The sequence below is a fragment of the Anomaloglossus baeobatrachus genome, chromosome 1 (assembly GCF_048569485.1).
Source record: "Anomaloglossus baeobatrachus isolate aAnoBae1 chromosome 1, aAnoBae1.hap1, whole genome shotgun sequence".
NCBI classification, from domain to species: Eukaryota; Metazoa; Chordata; class Amphibia; order Anura; family Aromobatidae; genus Anomaloglossus; species Anomaloglossus baeobatrachus.
Window position 1 is genome coordinate 645,584,933 of NC_134353.1, and position 22,442 is coordinate 645,607,374.

Below are 22,442 nucleotides of genomic sequence, written 5' to 3' on the forward strand. Positions count from 1 at the left end.
ACAGGCGCCTATGATTGGTTGCAGTGAGACACGCCCCCACGCTGAGTGACAGGTGTCACACTGCACCCAATCACAGCAGCCGGTGGGCGGGTCTATACTGTGCAGTAAAATAAATAAATAAATAATTAAAAAAACGGCGTGCGGTTCCCCCAATTTTAATACCAGCCAGAGAAAGCCATACAGCTGAAGGCTGGTATTCTCAGGATGGGGAGCTCCACGTTATGGGGAGCCCCCCGCCCTAACAATATCAGTCAGCAGCTGCCCAGAATTGCCGCATACATTATATGCGACAGTTCTGGGGCTGTACCCGGCTCTTCCCGATTTACCCTAGTGCGTTGGCAAATCGGGGTAATAAGGAGTTAATGGCAGCCCATAGCTGCCACTAAATCCTAGATTAATCATGTCAGGCGTCTCCCCGAGATTCCTTCCATGATTAATCTGTAAATTACAGTTAAAAAACACACACACCCGAAAAATCCTTTATTAGAAATAAAAAACACTAACAAAGTCCCTCATTACCAATTTATTAACCCCGACAAACCCTCCATGTCCGGCATACTCCACGGACTCCGGCGTCGCGTCCAGCTCTGCTGCATGGAAGTGACAGGAGCTGCAGAAGACACCGCCGCTCCGGTCACCTCCACGCAGCTAATGAAGACAGCCGTGCGATCAGCTGAGCTGTCACTGAGGTTACCCGCTGTCACTGGATCCAGTGACGGCGGGTAACCTCAGTGACAGCTCAGCTGATCGCGCTACTCACCTCATTTGCTGCGTGGAAGTGACCGGAGCGGCGGTGAGTAGCGCGATCAGCTGAGCTGTCACTGAGGTTACCCGCGGCCACCGCTGCATCCACCGCTGGATCCAGGTAACCTCAGTGACAGCTCAGCTGATCGCTATACTCATCTCATTAGCTGCGTGGAAGTGACCGGAGCGGCGGTGTCTTCTGCAGCTCCGGTCACCTCTATGCAGCAGCGCAGGATGCGACGCTGGAGCATCCTGGATTCCGGCGGACATGGAGGGCTTTTTGGGGCTGATTAAAGTGGTGAACCAGGGTATATGTGTGTGTTTTTTATTTCTAATAAAGGATTTTTCGGGTGTGTGTGTTTATTTACTGTAATTTACAGATTAATCATGGAGGGTGTCTCATAGACGCCTGACATGATTAATCTAGGATTTAGTGGCAGCTATGGGCTGCCATTAACTCCTTATTACCCCGATTTGCCAAAGCACCAGGGTAAATCGGGAAGAGCCGGGTACAGCCCCAGAACTGTCGCATATAATGTATGCGGCAATTCTGGGCGGCTGCTGACTGATATTGTTAGGCTGGGGGGCTCCCCATAACGTGGAGCTCCCCATCCTGAGAATACCAGCCTTCAGCCGTATGGCTTTATCTGGCTGGTATTAAAATTGGGGGGACCGCACGCCGTTTTTTTTAATTATTTAATTATTTATTTCACTGCACAGTATACACACACCGGCTGCTGTGATTGGTTGCAGTGAGACAGCTGTCACTCAGTGTGGGAGCGTGTCTCACTGCAACCAATCATAGGCGCCGAAAAGCAGGAAAGCAGGGAATAGGAGATTGTTTAATGAGCGGCCGGCTTTTTCAAAAGAGGAAAAGCCACCGGAGTTTGAACAGCTGTGCAGCGCCGCGGCAGTGATCGGGGAACGGTAAGTAAGAGAGAGAGGGGGAACTGACCGACAGACTGTGAGAGGGGGACAGACAAGACAGAGAGAGACAGACCGACGGACTGAGGGAGATAGAATAAAAAAAAAAAATGACCGACATCGCTAGTAAAAAGCACAAAACGTGCGTTTTGGACATCGGAGTGCCACACAAGGTTTTCATGTAAAATCTTTCATGTATTAATCTCAAAAAGTAACATACACCAGCTCTATCTCACTATTGGGTATGTGCCCTTAACATTTCCGCCATGAAAATTCATTTTGGTGTCATTTTGGAAGGTTTTCTGGTGAGTCCGTAAAAATGGCGTAAAACTCGGACAAAATTGTTCACATCTGTGACTTTTGAGTGATAAATGCTTCAAGGGGTCTTCCCCATGCTGATGCCATGTCATTTGAGCACTCTTCTGAGACTTTTGTGACATTTTTAGGGTTTCTACATGCTGCCGGGGGGTCATTTCACAAAAATACTCGGGTCTCCCATAGGATAACATTGGGCTCGGTGCTCGGGCCGAGTACACGAGTATCTTGGGAGGCTCGGCCCGAGCTTCGAGCACCCGAGCTTTTTAGTACTCGTTCATCACTAGTCTTGAACACCAGGTCCTCCTGTTCTGTCGGCCATGTGCCTGTGACCCACCAGACACTTCTCCAGTGCGCTCCAGCTTGTTTTTTTTTCTCTTGGAGATCTCCAGTCTGTCTGCTACAGTTTGTCTGCTTTTCTGGATTTAATGTTTGCCTATTTTTTTCCTAGTCATCCTGATCTTGCTTTTTGGAGCCTTGGATAAGTGCTTTGTTTTCTAGCCTGTAACTGAACAGTTTTCATGCATTTTTTTTATGTGCAATGTTCATTTTGATTCTGTGTCAGTTTGTTTTGAAGTGCTATGAAGACTGTTCATTCACAGTGAAAAACGCATAGTGGAGCTTTTTCTCTCTCTGAACCTGGTACTGCATTTTTTGGTCATATATGCATTTTGGGCTCCATTGGGTTCCCACTGATGATCTTTAACAAAGGGACCTTGCTGAGAATCCAGTGAAGACAGTTCTCCATCATTTTTGCATATTTACTTTTGCTGTACTTAGTATTCAGTTTATTAGACCACCTCAATGGACTGCTCACTATTAGTCCTGTTGGACATTGAATATTTTTCTGCCTATGGCAGTTGCTACTTAGCCGATTTTTGAGACAACTCTCTTGGATGCTAATCCTGTCTGGTGTCCTGCACAAGAGTTTCCTGATGTAGTGGGTGGAGGATCGTGTGGTCCTAAGGGAATTTTGATCATCAGGAGTTGGCATATTTTAGGGTTTTGCTGGCAGCACCCAGTGATTTATCCTATTCTTTGGTGTCTTAGTTAGCATGGCCTCTCTTTACCCATGTCTATTCCTATTCTTTGGTGTCTTGTTTATTTCTGATACCATCGTCAATATATATTGGGGGCTTTAGCTATCCCTTTGGGGCTGCTCTGAAGCAAGGTAGTATTCCTTTCTTCATCTTTGAAGCTAGTTAGTTTCTTAGGTGGTGACGAGGCATCTAGGTAGAGTAGGCACCTTCCATCGCTATTTCTAGTTGTCTTTAAATAGTCAGGGGGTTGCTAGTGCTACCTGCTAGTTATCAACTACTCTTGTGCTCTTTCTTTGGGGTTTCCCAGGTTCTTCCTCTAGGACTTTTTGGGGTAGTGGATCTTAGTTCTTGGGTTGCCACTATCTCGGGATAAGGGATGGTTTGAACAGGGTATCTATGGGAATGTCAGCGATCTCCTGACCATAACAATGTAATATGATGATTGCAATATATTAAGAGGATGAAAAATTTGATGGGAGTGCATCTTTAATGAATGGTGTACAATGCCTTGAAAAAGTATTCATACTCCTTGAACTTTTCCCCATTTTTTCACGTAACGCCCACAAACGTTAATGTATTATATTGGGATTTTATGTGAAATACCAACACTATGTAACAGGTATTTGTGAAGTGTAAAGGAAATGTTACATAGTTTTCTAACTATTTAAAAAAAAAAAAACAAATCTGAAATTGTGATGTGCATTTGCATTGAGTTCCCCCTTAGACAATACTTTGCAGAAGCACCTTTTGTTGGAATTACTGTAGAAAGTATTTTTGGTATGTCTCTTCCAGCTTTGCATATATAGAGGTGGAAATTTATAGAATATAGCTCTAGATTCTCAATGAAAGTTAGGTCTGAACTTTGACTGGGCCATACAAACACATGACTATACTTAGATCTAAACCAATCCATTGCAGCTCTGGCAGTATGTTTCGGGTTGTTGTCCTGCTGGACGGGTAACCTAGTCAGTCTTTTATATTTATATTTCATTCCTTTCTGATTGAGCACTCTGCCCTTCATTCAGGGCATTTTCATTTTAGCTGGATCCTACCTGCCCAAAACTTGCAGGATTTTTAACTCAGATGGAGACAGGTTTCTGACAAAGAGATACGCTTTGTCGTTGGCTGTCAGGCTCACATGGATTGCCCAATTTATAAGCTAAGTATCTCATTTTTAAGCATAGTTCCAATAGCAGTATTAAAATTCCTATATTCAATGTTTGCATATTTTAGATTTTCAGAGTGCTGCTATATATATTTTTATAATTATATTAAATTTTCAGCTTGCATCTGTTCACACCTATTGGATGTGCTAGTCACTTTTTTATATTCTCCATTCCTTTCTAACTGAACATAGGGGTACAGTGATCCAAGAAACACATTGTGCCTTAATAAATTATGTTTTAACTTCACTATAAGCTCCCTGATACCTGCAGTGCCCAGTAATCACAGTAACCCTTTTGCGCCACTAATTAATTTTATCATTCTCCAGCACTCTGCTGAAGTAGCGATCGGTGCAGCAACAGCTTCTCGGACGCATACACACATCTTGTGGAGAGGCCACCCAAGTTTTTTGGACTGGTGAGTTGTCCAGACATTCACTGCCGAGAGGGTGTCTTCCACATGCACCATCTTGGAGGGACATATGCCGCCACATGTGTGGCTAAACCTCAGAATGGTAATTGAGCTTTAATTTTGTCTCCTGATGAACCCTAACATATAAGGGTAGGGGAACGCTTTGAGTGTTTGGACTCTTTGTGGATGGTGTCTATGGAAAGCCTGGGTATGACTGCATACCAATGAAATCAATGTGGAGAGGCTGCCGTGAATACATCTAAGATAAGTGACTATTATTGTGAACTATTATTTGTATCTATTGATCTAATCTACCCGAATCTAATTTAGTGAGTGAGATAAGGGGCAGCTTCCAAGGGATAGCTGTCGTGGAATGGGGACACCATCTGAACCTTAGGGTGCGTGCGTGTAACGTAAGTTATATGTCCATTGACAGCTAGCGGGCAGATTTGGTCTAGGGTGCATTTAGATTATCTGCCCTGTTACATACAGTCTCCAAAAAAATCCTTTAGTGACTCTTTGAAAAATAGGTTTGTGATTTTAAGGTGTTTAGAATAAAGGAATCGTTTTAGAATTCAAATTAAGGTAGATTCTGTTTGAAAATATTGATATATTGCCTTGTAATAACCATATCAAAGTCTGTATCTCCCCGCATGCCAACTACCGGGGTTGTGCAGGGGTGCATGCCCCATCCAGGTGAGTCTGGTACTCACGACCTCACCGCAGCTTTCTTAGGTAGATTCACACAGGAGCGCTCCTGTCTTTTTCTTTTCTCTGCATTCCTTTCTGACTGAACACTTCAGTCAGGGATTTTAATTTTAGCTAAATCCTACCTGCCCATAACGTGTAGGTTTTTAACCCGGATAGAGGCATTTTAGGATAGTGTCCTGACAAAGATAGTCATTGTTGTTGGCTGTCGGAATCACATGGATTGGCCAATTTATAAGCTAAGTATCTCATTTTTTTAAAAACATAATTCCAATAGCAGTAATGCATTTCCAAAATTCCTGTATTCAATGTTTGCATATTTTAGCTTTTCAGTGTGCTGCTGTATATATTTTTATAATTTCATCTGTTCACACCTATTGGACGTGCTGGTCAGATTTTTAAATTTGTATTCCATTCCTTCCTGACTGTACACTCCACCCAGTAGAGAGAATGGTTCTGCACTCGGAAGGAGTCGAGGTGTACGTGAAATGGGGTAGGCCTAAACTCAAAACTTAATCATTCACTGCACTCTCTAAAAGTTCATGCAATAGTGGAATTTATTTGTGGTGTATATAGGCGACGTCTCACTAGGGACGTTTCAACCCATCCGGGTCTTTTTCAAAAAGTTGCTGTGGGACAAGTTCCAGGATCAAGGAGGTGCTGGCGTGATGACAAAATTACTATATTCAATGTTTGCATAATTTAGCTTTTCAGAGGGCTGCTGTATATATGTTTGCTCTTATATAAAACATTTTTTGAAACATTGAGTTAAGTGAATAACATTATACATTGCTGGATATGCAGGGAATTTAGTCATACAGGGCATAGCAGACCTGCAGGTTCCCTTTAAAGATAAAAAACAATGACATGGCCTGGTTCCTCACCTAAACTCTAGACCATTCTTAAAAGGGAGATAAAAAATGACAGAAAACAGTACACCTCTCTGAACAGTGTCTAGGACCCGATAGTTTGTGCTGCCCAATAAAGTTAATTGTCAATAGATTAAGAAATAGACAAGCTCCATGGATGGAAGGTTTATGGCTGTTATCAAAAAGAAGGGTGGCAATAACGGTTACTGATATATTTTTTTAACCCCTTAACTGACTCCCTGACTTTAATGTGAGGTCATAAGCCAAGCCCGCATCTTTTCTAGCAGATGATGGTTGTGATATTCAGCTGTTAATTGCTTTTAATAGCCATGGGAGGAGCAGAACATTACCCACAGTTGTTAACTTGTTAAATGCCTCTGTCAATCAGTGATAGCGGTATTTACAGCGTGTTGGCAGGGGGGTTGCATCGTTCTAACCACTCTTCGATGCTCCTGTAATGCGATCGCAGGGTTGGGTTGACAACTATGGGTCTCTTGAAGGCCTCTGTGCCTGTCATCACAGTAATCCTACAAAAGCCTGCCCATGACTGCCATTCATAGGTGACCCTGATTTTTGCTATATACAGCAATCCTGTGGCACTGATGGATATAGAACAAGCGATTGAAGAATCGCGGGTTCAAATCCACTAAAAAGGCTAACAAATACACATATTTGTTATCGAAACCACTTATACCCTTTCTCAAGAATACATATGATGCTGATGTTCCTTACAAAAATATAATTTATTAGAGAATGAATTAATGCATAAAATTGCACATACAAACATAAAGGCACATAGGGTAAGGAGATATGCAACTGCGACTCCCAAACATTGGGGGAAAAAGGTGGGTTTAGAACTACCAAAGAAGTCCCTCATAACAGTACCAATCTCAAAATAGCAAATAAATAGGGATCATTGATCTGTATGTAGAAATTATACTGCATTACCTGTCACTCAAGTATTGGAAATGTAACTCACAATAAATATATAGAATCTCGATCAAAAACAGGCTGCAGATCATACTTCATTTCATGCATGCATTATCACCATGGATTACACTGATAGTAGCAGAAAGATAACAGTATATTAACCATGCAATTTCTCTGCTAACATGCAATATTAAAGATATCCACCCCTGTAGAGGAGAATACCGATGTATGGATGATATACTATCACCCACAACCACAGATCATACCGGAGAATGTATGGGCGTATACATAAGGCATATAGACTAACTAACAAAATAACGTTAGAGCATCCTTTAGTAGTTTTTTGGTAATTTTTATGCCAATCATAAACGTGTATATCCCCAAATCGTATTAAAGAATATATGTGGGTATACTACAGGCACCTAGCCCAACTGGTGCATGGCACTAAAGTATGTTTAATAATATCTATGCGCAAGAAGGTATGCTTCTCTCCCAAATGTGTGATTAGACACATACTGGTATTACATCACATATCCTCATCCTAGTAAGGGCTGAGCAGTGTGCATTCTCCGGTTAGTCCATATGGTGTGCGGATAGAGCACACTATCCACCAGCATATAGAGTAGTGCAGAATCACAGGTTAAATTTCCACCATGACAACAATACATGCAATGACAATAGTGTTACAGACCTGAGTAATGATTGCAGTTCACACCCACCGCGCCTCAACGCGTTTCACCACCTGGGCTTCCTCAGGAGATGGATATTTGCCCTGCCAGGCCGTTGCTCCTTATATATGCCGCTGGATGTGTTCACATGGTCCGCAATCAAAAAGTCCCGCTCCATGTTTGTATCGGCACGGCCATACTTCCTGTCGGGGGAGGTATCAAAACAGTGACCTCACACCAGTTCCGGCCAGGGGCGGGATGCACGCAGGCTCCGCATCCATGGCAACGCGATGCCAAAGGTACAGAGCATGCGCACAGCCCGCTCCCGGCGGCCGTACTATGGAGCGAAGTGTCCTCCAACCTGAATACAGCCGCGCACAGCATGGATAGTACAGCAGTACAGCGCTTCCCATGGCCGTAGACCATGCGAACTCCGGGGCACATATCGAGGCTGTTCAATCACCCATATTTCTTATTTCTTTATATGGTCATTATTGACCCCCATAGTTGGCCACTGCTTTTATTAGTCGTTAATAAGAACTGCAATCATTACCAATAGGTCAGCACAGTAAACAAGCAGGGAAAAGGAAAGGGACATATATCAACCATAGTACTGTAAATATCCATATAGACAGAACATCCTTACACATACATGCAGTCACAAGTTACTTTACTATAACTACATAGGTAAAGCATTAGATATAACAGAAATGATGTATAGGTTATTCATATCTATCAACCATTTCATATATGGACTTCAATGCCACACCTACGCAGTGTCAGCTTGTATCCACCTATCCATTTTTAAACACACTTACCGTATTTTTCGGACCATAAGACGCACTTTTTTCCCCCCAAATGTTGGGGGAAAGTGGGGGGTGCGTCTTATGGTCTGACTATAAGGTTGCGGGTGCGGGGAATGAGGGTGCCGCGGTGGAGCGGGTCATCGGCGGCACCAGCAGGCTGTAGCAGCCTGCAGCAGCCTGCCGTGACCACGTGGGCCCGCTCATTACATATGCACGCCCATCCTCCCGCCCATCATCTCTCAGCGAAACCGGCGCTGACAGGTGGGCGGGGTGAGGGGCGGGAAGGGGGTGTGTGTGCATAATTAGCAGCCGGCCGTGATCACCCCTGGCAACTACAGCCTGGAGTGATCATGTGCGGCTGTATTCACTGCCCCCCGTGCATCATTATCAGCGCGGGGTGCAGTGAATCAGTGTACTCACCCGTCACCGTGTGTGGAGCCGCCCCCCTGCAGCATCGCGTCTTCCTGTCTGTGCCGGCGGTCAGCTGATCTGGACACTAGCGGCGCGCACCGCGATGACGTCATCGCTGTGCGCGCCGCTAGTATCCACCAGAATCGATCAGCTTACCGCCGGCACAGACAGGAAGACGCGATGCTGCAGACACCGGTGACAGCTCCACACAGCGGCGCTGCAGCTGAGACAGAGATCGGTGCTTCAGGGAGTGAGGAAGGGTAAGTATAAACGTTTATTTTTTTTTCCTGTGCCACAGGATACATGCCATTTACCAGGATGGGGGCATTTCATGAGCAGGATGGATGGGGGCATTTCATGAGCAGGATGGATGGGGGCATTTCATGAGCAGGATGGATGGGGGCATATCATGAGCAGGATGGATGGGGGGTATTTCATGAGCAGGCTGGATGGGGGCATTTCATGAGCAGGATGGATGGGGGCATTTCATGAGCAGGATGGATGGGGGCATTTCATGAGCAGGAGGGATGGGGGCATTTCATGAGCAGGATGGATGGGGGCATTTCATGAGCAGGATGGATGGGGGCATTTCATGAGCAGGATGGATGGGGCATTTCATGAGCAGGATGGATGGGGGCATTTCATGAGCAGGATGGATGGGGGCATTTCATGAGCAGGATGGATGGGGGCATATCATGAGCAGGATGGATGGGGGGAATTTCATGAGCAGGATGGATGGGGGTATTTCATAAGCAGGATAGATGGGGGCATTTCATGAGCAGGATGGATGGGGACATTTCATGAGCAGGATGGATGGGGGCATTTCATGAGCAGGATGGATGGGGGCATTTCATGGGGGATGGGGGGTATATTATTAGCAGGATGGGGGGTATATGAGCAGGATCATATACAAAGCAGGAGGATCCTTATCAGAATGGGGTACCTTAGTAGAGAATTTGGGGACATTACCCCCATAACAGTGTCAGCAGCAGATCCTCGCCCCATAACAGTGTGTCATGACCATATTTTTTGGTTAAAATTTTATTTTCCTATTTTCCTCCTCTAAAACCAGGGTGCGTCTTATGGTCAGGTGCGTCTTATAGTCCGAAAAATACGGTATATGATTTAAGTTATTTTCAATTGTTTAAGTTGTCTGCGTCACAACCTAGCAGAATTACACCTTACAAATGTCCCATAGCTTAGACCTATAGTTCCATACTCAGAGATAGCATCAGATGGAAGGGGACATATATTTATAGTCAATTGTTATAAAGATATTCTTTTGTGACACAATAGGTAAGGAAGAACTCCATGTGTAACGCAAGTAGGGTCAGGCTAGGTACTCTTCACTGAAGAACTGCTTCAAGGATGCAAACCATGCATATGGATACCATAGATTGTCCAATAATAGTGGTCCATATATATAAATATAGGGGATGTAGTCCACCACTGCAGGTCCATTGCAATTATGGATATATCCAAATGTAGGTAAATCAGACCCCTTTTTATAGAGGCTTCCCGTATGATGTCGCTAATCCTCATTAGATGACAGAAATGGTGGATAGATATGACCTCGAAGAAACAAACAGTAGAATTAATGACCAGGCAGGGTACATCATTTTACCCCAAACATAACCATAGACAATATAAAATTAAAAATAAAAACACAAAATACAATTAAAATTAAAAAGACATCAACCAGTATAGGTGACCACGTTCACAAAAAGGCATTAAACCCAAAATTTTCATTCAGGCCGTCTGGAGTTACTGTTCCCAGCCGGTAGATCCATCGGCTTTCCAGACGTGCCAAATTCCTTCCAATATCTCCACCCCTCACATCGATTTTTATTTGATCAATTGCTTTTACAATTAACTGGCGGGAGTCTGAGTTGTGGAACTCTCTAAAGTGCCTTGGGATCGTTTTAAGTTTCTCCACATCTGACGCTGTTTTAGAGTTTTTAATGTCTCTAATGTGTTCCCCAACTCGGATTTTTAGTTCCCTGGTGGTCATACCCACATAGTGTAACCCACAGGGACACGTAGCTTGGTATATGACGGCTTTAGAGGAGCAGTTTAACAGCATTCTAATATCATACTCTCTATTTCCCCTAGCGCTATGGAACGTTTTTGCCTTACGCATGTTACTACAGGCTTTGCATAGTCCACATGGGTAGAACCCCACAGGACCGGCTTTTGACTGATCATGTGATGTACCTCCATAGTGGCTCCGTACCAGATGGTCTCTCATATTCCTAGCTCGTCGCGCCGTAATCATTGGGTATTGTGAAATGTTATTTTTCAGTATCGGATCTGTAGTCAAGATCCCCCAGTGTTTTTTGACTATCTCTACGATATCATACCAACGATTCTTGTATGTCGTAATTAGACGAACCTCATTTTGCTTTTGTTTCTTGGGTTCCGTATAATTCGCATACAACAATGAGTCCCTCGTGCATTTTTTTGCGCGATTATAACCTTTTTTGATTGTCCGCCTACCATATCCCCGGTGCAGGAACCTTTGTGTCAGGTCCTCTGCCTGCACCGAGAATGCCTCTTCAGTCGAACAGATCCTCCGGGCTCTCAGAAATTGAGCAGTAGGAATGCTCTTGATTGTTGCCGGAGAATGTGATGACTGGGCGTGTAGGAATGAGTTAGTCGCCGTAGGTTTCCTAAAGATCTCCGTTGTCAGCCTACCATCATTAGTTGTTTGGATTTTCAAATCTAAAAAATCAATCTCCCGTCCATATCGATATGTGAGGAAGCTATTACTGGGGTTATGGTTCAGCCTCTCAATAAACTCAGCCAGTTCCTTAAGGTTGCCATCCCACAGGAACCAGATGTCATCAATATAACGCATCCAGTTATTAACTTTATGGATGTTGACATCTGGCTCCGTAAGGAATAGCTCCCTTTCCCAGGCCCCCAAGAACAGATTGGCATAAGCTGGGGCACAAGCCGCCCCCATGGCTGTGCCCTGTCTCTGAATATATGTAGCTCCTTTGAATGTAAACACATTATGAGTAAAAATGAACTCCAATAATGTCAATAGGAGTTTGACCAGTCTATCATTCAAGCCACTAGTACTCAAAAAATGTGTAACAGCCTTGAGACCATCATGGTGACCTATAGGCGTGTACAGACTTTCCACATCTGCAGTCACCATGACGGTCTCAGGTTCAAGCACAATGTTATCCAACCTCTTTAGTGCCTCTGTGGTGTCCCTAATATATGAAGGGAGGGAGGCGGCCAGAGGCTTCAGATAATAATCAAGCATCTGGCACACCCCCTCACATAGCCCATCTAGCCCTGATACAATTGGGCGTCCGGGTGGACAGCGGTTGTTCTTATGGAGCTTAGGTGTTAAATACAGGGTTGGCATCTTTGGGTGTTTAACGATCAAACAATCGAATAGTTTTTTAGGAATGATGCCTTCCCTTAGAGCATGTTCCAAGATTCTCACCAGGTCACTTTGGAATCCCGGTAAAGGGGGATGCTTTTATAGCATGCTCTGTTGTTAAGCTGTCTGCTAACTTCTTTTTCGTACATATTATTTGGCCATATGACAAGGTTTCCACCTTTGTCCGCCGGCTTGAATTGTACGTCTGTCCATCCTTTAAGTTCTTCCAAGGGTCGCCGTTCTACCATGCTCAGGTTTGAAAATCTATTAGGCTTATGATTGAGATATTCAATATCCCGTGACACCATTTTCACAAACACATCTATTGCGGGGCATTGACTGAGGGGCGGGAATCTTTTAGATTTAGCATAGAGGTGAGTAGGGAACTTACTTATGGTAGCACCATCCGCTTCCTCCGCTAATGCCTCGAGTGCCTCTAATGCCTCTTCTTCCCTCTCCACCTCTGTTGGCCCCCCTGTAGTAGATTGGTTAAACATTCGCTTGAACAACAATTTGCGAGCAAATAAGTGCACATCTTTGATAGCTGTGAACGTATCCAGCTGCATCGTAGGGGCAAAAGATCAATGATCCCTATTTATTTGCTATTTTGAGATTGGTACTGTTATGAGGGACTTCTTTGGTAGTTCTAAACCCACCTTTTTCCCCCAATGTTTGGGAGTCGCAGTTGCATATCTCCTTACCCTATGTGCCTTTATGTTTGTATGTGCAATTTTATGCTTTAATTCATTCTCTAATAAATTATATTTTTGTAAGGAACATCAGCATCATATGTATTCTTGCGTAAGGGTATAAGTGGTTTCTATATTGAATAGATGCTATCCTGATTAGTGTGAAGCAAAATATGTGGAATGTGTGGTTACATATTTGTTATCGCTGCAATTGTAAAAGTCCAGTGCATCAAAATATAAAATATTCTGTTTGGTAAATGGCATAGTGAGAAAAATCATAAAAAATCATGTTTTTTTGGCCACCACAACACAAAAACATGTAATAACAAGCAATGACCACATTCTATCTACTCAAAACTGATATCAATAAAGACAATGGGTTGGGTTGCAAAAAGATAAGCCTTCACACATCTTAATATCCCAAAAATTGGCAATATTAGAGCTTAAAGAAAATGGCAATACAAGCAGGTTTTTTTTACAAATTTCTGAATTTTTGTTTACCCGTGTAAATAATGTAAAAACTATGCATATTTGGTATCTCCGTAATCATACTGACCTGAAGAATCATATTGAAAGATCATTTTTACCACAAAGTGAAAGCTATGAATAAAAAGAAATTGCAGAATTGCAATTTTTTTTGCTATTTCACGACACTTTCCAGTACATCGTATGATAAAATGTTTGATGCCATTCAAAAGTACAACTTGTCCCATAAAAAATAAGTTTCCACACAGCTATATCAATAGAAAAATAAAAAAGTTATGGCTCTTATAATAAGGGGAAGAGAAAAAAGAAAGTGCCAAAATGAAAAATCGGCTCATATTTAAGAGGTTAAATATACAATTGAGATGTGAAAATTGTAAATTTTCACTTAGTTGCATAATTATACTGCACATTAATAGTTGCCCAAAAGTTAAGTTTACCCTTAAAAAAAGACAGGGTCTTTTATTACTTTTGGCCCAAAAATATGTGCTAGGACATATTTTTGTGGTAGGCCTTATTTTGGGGGAAACATGTCTATTTCCTATGTGCTGCTAAGTTTATCCCCAAAAGAAGGCAAACATCCTCCCAGGAGAATCGCACTTACCAGACCCAGGACATGTAGAGTTGACAAGTGAATGGGCTTTTCTCACATACAGATCTGCGTCACTGTCAGATCCCACTGCGTTCCACAGCAGTCACTCACCTTACTGGCTGGAAGCAGTATCACTTGCAGAGAGTTAGTGAGAGCTAATTGATACTTCGACCCAAAATGTGTGTGCAAAGTGATACTGTGATTGAATGTGTGTGTGAGAGTGGAGTGATACTGTAATCAGGTGTGTGTATGTGTGTGTGTGTGTGTGTGTGTGTGTGAGATTGGAGTGTTACTACTATTGGATGAGTGTGTGTGATAATGGAGTGATAAGCAAACAAATGTGTATGTGTGTGTGTCTGTGAGTGTGAGAGAGCAGAGTGATTTTGCTATTGGATGTGTGTTTGTGAGAGCAAAGGGATACTGCCATTGAGGCCTAAAACACACTTCCGCATAAAAAACGTACGTGTCTCACGTTCCGTTTTTCGGGTCCGTGTTCCGTTTTTTTGGGCATTTCTCCGGTACGTATGACATCCGTGTGATGGTGTATGCTTGCCATGTGTGCGTGTAGAATGGCTGTGTATGTGTACGTGTAATGGCCGTGTGGAATGTCCGTGTGTGATGCAAAATGTCGTTAATACATGTCGGCTGACAGCCGACGGAGTTGCGCAATGAGAATGAACTTCAACTTCATTGCCATTCCGCGGCTCTGTCTGGGTGTCGCATACTGATTAGTGGTCACCCGTGATGGAATCACCGGTGACCACTAATCCCATGAGTGACTGAAGTGAGCAGTGTGATTTGCGCTGCCATCACTCAGGCTACCCGCGGTCAGCTGGAGTCCTCCCCCGAGACTGCAACTCACCTGTGCCTTCATCACTGTCAGTCGGGCGATTTGCTGTCACAGTTGGAGGATCCAGCGGTGGCCGCGAGTAACCTCAGTGACAGCACAGCTGATCGCGCTACTCCCCTCAGTTGCTGCGTGGAGCTGTCAGGAGCGGCGGTGTTCTTCTGCAGCTCCTGTCACCTTCATGTAGCAGAGCTGGAAGCGATGCGGGACCTCCGTGGATTACGTCGGACATGGATGGGTTTTTGGGGCTTAATAAAGTGGTGAACGAGGGTATTTGTTAGTGTTTTTTATTACAAATAAAGGATTTTTCATTGTGTGTGTTTATTAACTTTAAATTACAGGTTAATCATTGGGTTGTCTCATAGACGCTTGCAATGATTAATCTAGGACTTAGTGGCAGCTATGGGTTGCTGCCATTAACTTCTTATTACCCCGATTGCCAACGCACCAGGGCATATTGGGAAGAGCCGGGTAGAGTTCCAGGACTATCGCATCTAATGGATGCGGCTATTCTGGGTGGCTGCTGGCTGATATTGTTAGGCTGGGGGGCTACCCATAACGTGGAGCTCCCCATCCTGAGAATACCAGTGTTCAGCCGTATGGCTTTACCCTGGCTGGTATCAAAATTGGGGGGGACCGCACGTCGTTTTTTTTTTAATTAACTCATTATTTATTTTACTGCACAGTATATACCCGCCCGCCGGCTGCTGTGATTGGTTGCAGTGAGACAGCTGTCACTCAGCGTGTGGGCGTGTCTAACTGCAACCAATCATAGGTGCCTGTGGGCGGGGGAAGCAGGGAATACGAGATTGATTAATGAGCTGCCGGCTTTTTCAAATTAATTGAAGCCGCATATCTTTGGAACAGCTGTTCTTCGCCGCGCTGATGATCGGGGATCGGTGAGTATGCGACAGGGGAAGATACAGACCGAGTGCCAAAGGGATGATGACTGAGAACAGCAGAAAAAAAGGTAAGTAGACTGACATTTAACAAAAAAACCCAAAACCCGACATCGTTCGTTTAAAAATGCACACGGACGGTATGTGCTGATCACGGACATGCTACGTATGCCGTCCGTGCAGGCATGGACCCATTGACTTTAGCGGGTCCGTGCCTGCGTGCTAACCGCCAAAAACGGACACGTCGGCCGTATGGTAAAACGCACACACGTACTAACCACACAGACAATTGGTCAACGTGTCTCTGTGTCTCCGGTATGTGCAAAAACGTACCAAACACGAATTTGAGGCATGTGTGTGTGTAAGCAAAACAGCAGGGGACCTGATGCATATCTCTGTGTGTGAGCCCATTCATTGTTGGTACTTGCCAGCTGTAGCTGTTCAAGGTCTAGTAAGTGTGATTTTTTGTTTGGGGGGGGAGCTGTCTTCTTTCTTTTGGGGCTGTCTCTCTTTTGGGGGTTTCCTCTTTTTTGGAGATGTCTGCTTTCTTTAATCAAGTGTCCTTCTGTATTCTTTAACTTTTTTAGCTGCATGGACACTTCCCTATTGAAGCACAACTAGAGCTTATTTTTCAATATCGCTTATATTTTAAACATACTACAAAAAGGTTGAACATTCCTGCTAGGGCTTATTTTCGGGGAAACACAGTAGATATTCTCCTAAGAAAGACAGACAAAGCCTCATGTTTTCTTTCTGAAATATTGAGGTTCAAGCTTTACTGTATTAACCTTTTGGATTGACTAACATCACTGTAATTATCAAGAATGCAATTTTTCTAATAATTATGACCACATTTTGTATGGGGGTCAAAAAGGGGACATTGTACTTTATGGGGGTCAGACAAAGGGATAATATACTACATGGTGACAAGAGAGGGTGACATTATACTAAATTGGGGCCAGAGGGGAGGACATTATACATTGTACAAAACAGAGCCTGAGAGGGGGACATTATACTTTATGGATGCCAGAGAAGGGACATAATACTATATAGCGGCCAGAAAGTGAAACATTATACTGTATTAGGGTGAGAATCGGGATATTATATTATATGAGGGCCAAAAAAAGGGGACATTATACTCTAAGGTGACAAAAAGAGGGACATTATGTTTTATGAGAGCCAGAGAGGGCGATATTATACAGTATGGAAGCCATAGATGTGGTAATTATTCATTATGCAGACCAAAGATGGAATATTATACTATAACATGGTCAAATAGGGGGACATTATAATGTATTGGGGCCAGAATGGAGGACTTTATACTGTATGGGGGCCAGAAGGAGAGGAGGCATTATACTATTTAAGGGCAAAAGAGTGGTACGTTATAAAGTATGGGGGCCACAGAGGGGGTCATAATATACCATGAGGCCACAGAGAGGGAAATCATATTGTATGGGGGCCAAAAATTGGATATTATACTATATAAAGTGTCTTTACTAATGTATTATGTATTATTGTAACCATGCTCACCTTTGAGGATCAATACATTAAAAATGAATCCTTTGTGGCCTCAAACATTATTAATTATTTTTTTATGGAGCCATAATTTTAAATATTAAGGCATAAAAGATGATTGCTATTATTGTATGAGTGCCATTGGGAGGTGGAATTATTGTTGTATTTGAACATAAAGACATACATTACTACTTTATGGAAGCACAAAAAGGATTTTTAGTATTGCGCAGGGCTCATTCCCTCCCTATCCTGTGACATTGGCAAAGATGTGTGGCGCCCCTGTGGCTTCAGGCGCCACAGGGTACTGCACCTCACCCAGGGTGCAGTATTCATCTTGGATATGCATGAGGTCATCGCCGGTAAACCACCACAACACATCCAACACACAACTCGGGAGTTCTGTTACAGGGACTGGACCAGGGTAGGTGACAGGCAGGGCTGTATTTGGCCTTCGTGCTGCCCTAGGCACTTTAAGTGGTTATGCCCCTTACTGACAAGGTAAAACTATGATATTGGGCACACGACATCTATTTAAGGTGGATCTACTCTGTAACACACTTGAAAAAGTGCTAAACGCTATAAGAATGAAGATCTGCACTTGCGCACACGTTCAGTTTTATTTAGCTTATTGTAACAGCTTCAGATTTTCAAAGACACTAAAGGCCGCTTTACATGCTGCGATCTTGCTAGCGGGCAAATCGCTGCCCGTGGCGCACAACATCGCTCGGACCCGTCACACTACTTACCTGCCTAGCGACGTCGCTGTGACCGGTGAACCGCCTACTTTCTAAGGGGGGCGGTTCGTTTGGCGTCACAGCGATGTGAATAAGTGGCCGCCCAATAGAAGTGGAGGGGCAGAGATGAGCGGGACGTAACATCCCTCTCATCTCCTTCCTTCCTCATTGCTAGCGGCCGTAGGTAAGGTGAGGTTCCTCGTTCCTGCGGTGTCACACATAGCGATGTGTGGTGCCACAGGAACGACGAACAACCTGCATTCTGCAACAGCAACGATATTTGGGAAATGGACAGCGTGACAAGATCAACGATAAGGTGAGTATTTTTGATCGTTAGCGGTCGTTCGTACGTGTCACAGGCAACGACGTCGCTAACGAGAACGGATATGCGTCACGAATTCCGTGACCCCCACGACATCTCTTTAGCGATGTCGTTGCATGTAAAGCAGCCTTAAGGCTATGTGTCCATGAGACTTTGTACCTGCGGATATTAAACATTTAAAAAATACCTTATTTTTTGGGCGATATCTTATATGTTTTAGGTCCATTAATTCTGAGCACATTTGTGTGGGACTGGGTCCGGAGACCCCCGTAAATTGTTCAAAAGACCCCTTAGAAGTGCACAGTCCAGGAGACAGGACAATGACTTTCGACAGGATCCGCTCTGCGCGCTCTTCTAAAAGAGCTTTTCAGCTGTGGTTTTGGGTCTCTGGACCAGATTTCTCACCAATCTGCTCAGAATTATTGGACATAAAATATAAAAAAACAAAAAGTTCAGTTACTCTTTGAGGTGCATTTAAAAGGCTGCCAATAATCAGAAACCGATTGGCGATCTGACAGCCGGTTTAGATAGATTAAACGCACAAGCAAAAGGTTTGTTGGGTGAAGTGATTTTTCCTTTTACATAAATACACATTTATATAAGTGACGATTCCACTACAAAAATCACATGCAGTTTAGCTTAAAAGGGGTTGTGCCGTCTAGAATGACAAGTCTGTAGTCCGACTATGTGTCCCTCTATGACTGCAGACCTGTGAATCCTCCCAGCGCACTCATGGTGGTCAAGTATGCGATATGCAGACTCCTAGTGAGAACTAGTCTAGTGGGTACGGCCTCGCATAATGCACTTATATTGAGCGAGGTGGCGTCCCCTAGACTGGTTCTAGCTGGGACTCTGCATATCGCATAATTGACCGTCATTCCCGGCACAGACACCAGAGAATCCTTGTAGCGCACGGTGAGTGCACTTGGAGGAATCACAAATCTGCAGTCACAGAGTGACACACAGAGGTAATGCAGACTTGTCATTCTAGACTGGACAACCCCTTTACTACAGTATTTCCTTCAAAATCTATTTTTTAAAATGTAAATGAGGGGCTTTAGTGCACCCTTGGCTCGGCCTATGCCTTGGTGCACTCTTATATTTGAATATGAAGCCAGTCCCTTGTGTTGATTGACAGCACTCAGTAAGATAGGTAAAATCAGGCATACAAGCTAATATTAGACAGCACTCACTTTTACTAATGGAGCGCTGTCAATAAAAACGAAAGACTATAAAATATAAATATGAGAGAGTAACGGTGCACCGAGATAAAGCCCACCCCAATGGTGCACCGACACAAAGACCACTTCAACGGTGCACCAAAGCAAACACCACCGCAAGGGTGCACCAAAGCAAACACCACCCCAAGGTTGCACCGACACAAAGACCACACCAACGGTGCACCAAAGCAAAGACCACACCAATGGTTCACTAAAGCAAAGACCACCCCAATGGTGCACCAAAAAAAAAAGACCACACCAACAGTGCACCAAAGCAAAGACCACACCAACGGTGCACCAAAAAAAACAAACCACCCCATTGGTGCACCAAAACACCCTCATTTGTATATTAAATAAAAGTAGATTTTTCTGCAAATATTAAAGGGAATCTGTCACCAGTTTTTAAGTCTATAAGCTGCTGCCACCACCACTGAGCTCTTATATATGACATTCTAACATGCTGTATATAAGAGCCCAGGACGCTGTGTAGAACATAAAAATCCCTTTATAATACTCACCTAGGGGGCGGTGCGGTGCAGACTGGTCGAATGAGTGTCTCTGTTCTCCGGTACCAGTGCCCCCTCCTTCGGCCATCTTTGGCCTCCTACTTCTGAAGCCTGGGCGCATGACGCGTCCTATGCCCCAAATCTAGTGACAGGTTCACTTTAAAGAAGCACTCCGGTCATTTTTTTCCCCTAAACCTGTGTAAATGTTAGTGTAGTTTACGGTCTGTGATAATTCACTCACCGATCGCTGTTTTCTCATGTTCCTGACTCCATAATGACTTCACATCCACAGCTCTGCAGACTTCCCTCTTCTCTGGTCTTCTGCAGCACATCTCACCATGGTGCCCTGTAAAATATAATGTCATTATAATGTTCCTCAATAACAATAACCACAAACGCTGTGCCATAAATAAGCCCTATGCTGTGGAGTGAAAAAAATTACTGCTCCTCACTGCGCTCCCCACAAAAGAATATTACTCCACACACAATCCCTCTTAATGTACATGGCCTCCACACTATCCTCTCCTATAAAATATTCCCACCTCACCGTGCCCACTTATATACTATGACCGCCACACTGCCCCCTAATAAAACGCCACACTGCCCTCCCTTATAAACAATAGCCACCACACCTTCCTCAATTATGAAATATGATCTGCACACTGTCCTCACATCATGCTGCCCCCTCCTCACAATGTCCCTCTCCATACGGAGCCCTCACACTGCCCCTCTCCATACTGAGCCTCCCATGCTGCCCCTTCTTAATGTACTCCAAATGCTGCCTGCCTTTTTTCCATAATGAGACCGCCATGCTGCCCCACTCATCATACAGAGACCACCATGCTGCCCCACTCAGCATACAGAGACCACCATGCTGCCACAATCAGCATACAGAGACCACCATGCTGCCCCACTCATCATACAGAGACCAGCATGGTGCCCCACTCAGCATACAGAGACCACCATGCTGCCCCACTCACCATACAGAGACCACCATGCTGCCCCACTCAGCATACAGAGACCACCATGGTGCCCCACTCAGCATACAGAGACCACCATGGTGCCCCACTCAACATACAGAGACCACCATGCTGCCACACTCATCATACAGAGACCACCATGCTGCCCCACTCATCATACAGAGACCACGATGCTGCCCCACTCATCATACAGAGACCACCATGCTGCCCCACTCATCATACAGAGACCACCATGCTGCCCCACTTAGCATACAGAGACCACCATGCTGCCCCACTTAGCATACAGAGACCACCATGCTGCCCCACTTAGCATACAGAGACCACCATGCTGCCCCACTTAGCATACAGAGACCCCCGCACTACCTCACATCTAATGCTGATCCCCCTCCCACACTACCTCACATTTCATACATTGATCCACTCCATACTGAGCCCTCACACTGCCCTTGTCCATATTGAACCCCCCATAATGACCCCCCCATATTGTACCCCCATGCTACCCCTTTTCCATAATGAGCTCCCAATGCTTCCTCTCTCCATACTTAGTGAATTGATACTCAGCACTTTTGGGGGTGCACAAGGAGGGTCCAAAACCGCCTCAAGTAGGTGTAGAAACTTGGCGCTCGATCAATGTGAATAGTGGTTTTTATTGTGAAGAACTTGTAGGACCAGCACAAGCAAATCATTGCCACATAGACAGCGGTGGACACCACGTTATTCCCAGCTACGCCGGTCGCCATGTTACTATACCTTCTGAGGACCCTCTGCACGCACACTGATGAAGGTCTTTTGACCGAAACATCTGTGCTTATGCTGGTCCTACAAGTTCTTCACAATAAAAACAACTGTTCATATTGATCTTGGGTGCCAAGTTTCTACATCTACCCCTCTCCATACTGAGACCCCCAACATAACGAGTCCTTATACTTTTCCCCAACGATTTTGTCCCTTGCACTATCCCTCCCTCTGTAAGCCCCCCTAACCCCCCATCTAATGCATTAGGCCCCCTACAGCAATAGGCCCCCTAAACCTCCCTCCTACAGCAATAGGCCCCCTAAACCCCCCTCCTACAGCAAAAGGTCCCCCTAAACCCCCCTCCTACAGCAAAATGTCCCCTAAACCCCCCTCCTACAGCAAAAGGTCCCCTAAACCCCCCTCCTACAGCAAAAGGTCCCCTAAACCCCCCTCCTACACCAAAAGGTCCCCTAAACCCCCCTCCTACAGCAAAAGGTCCCCTAAACCCCCTCCTACAGCAAAAGGCCCCCTAA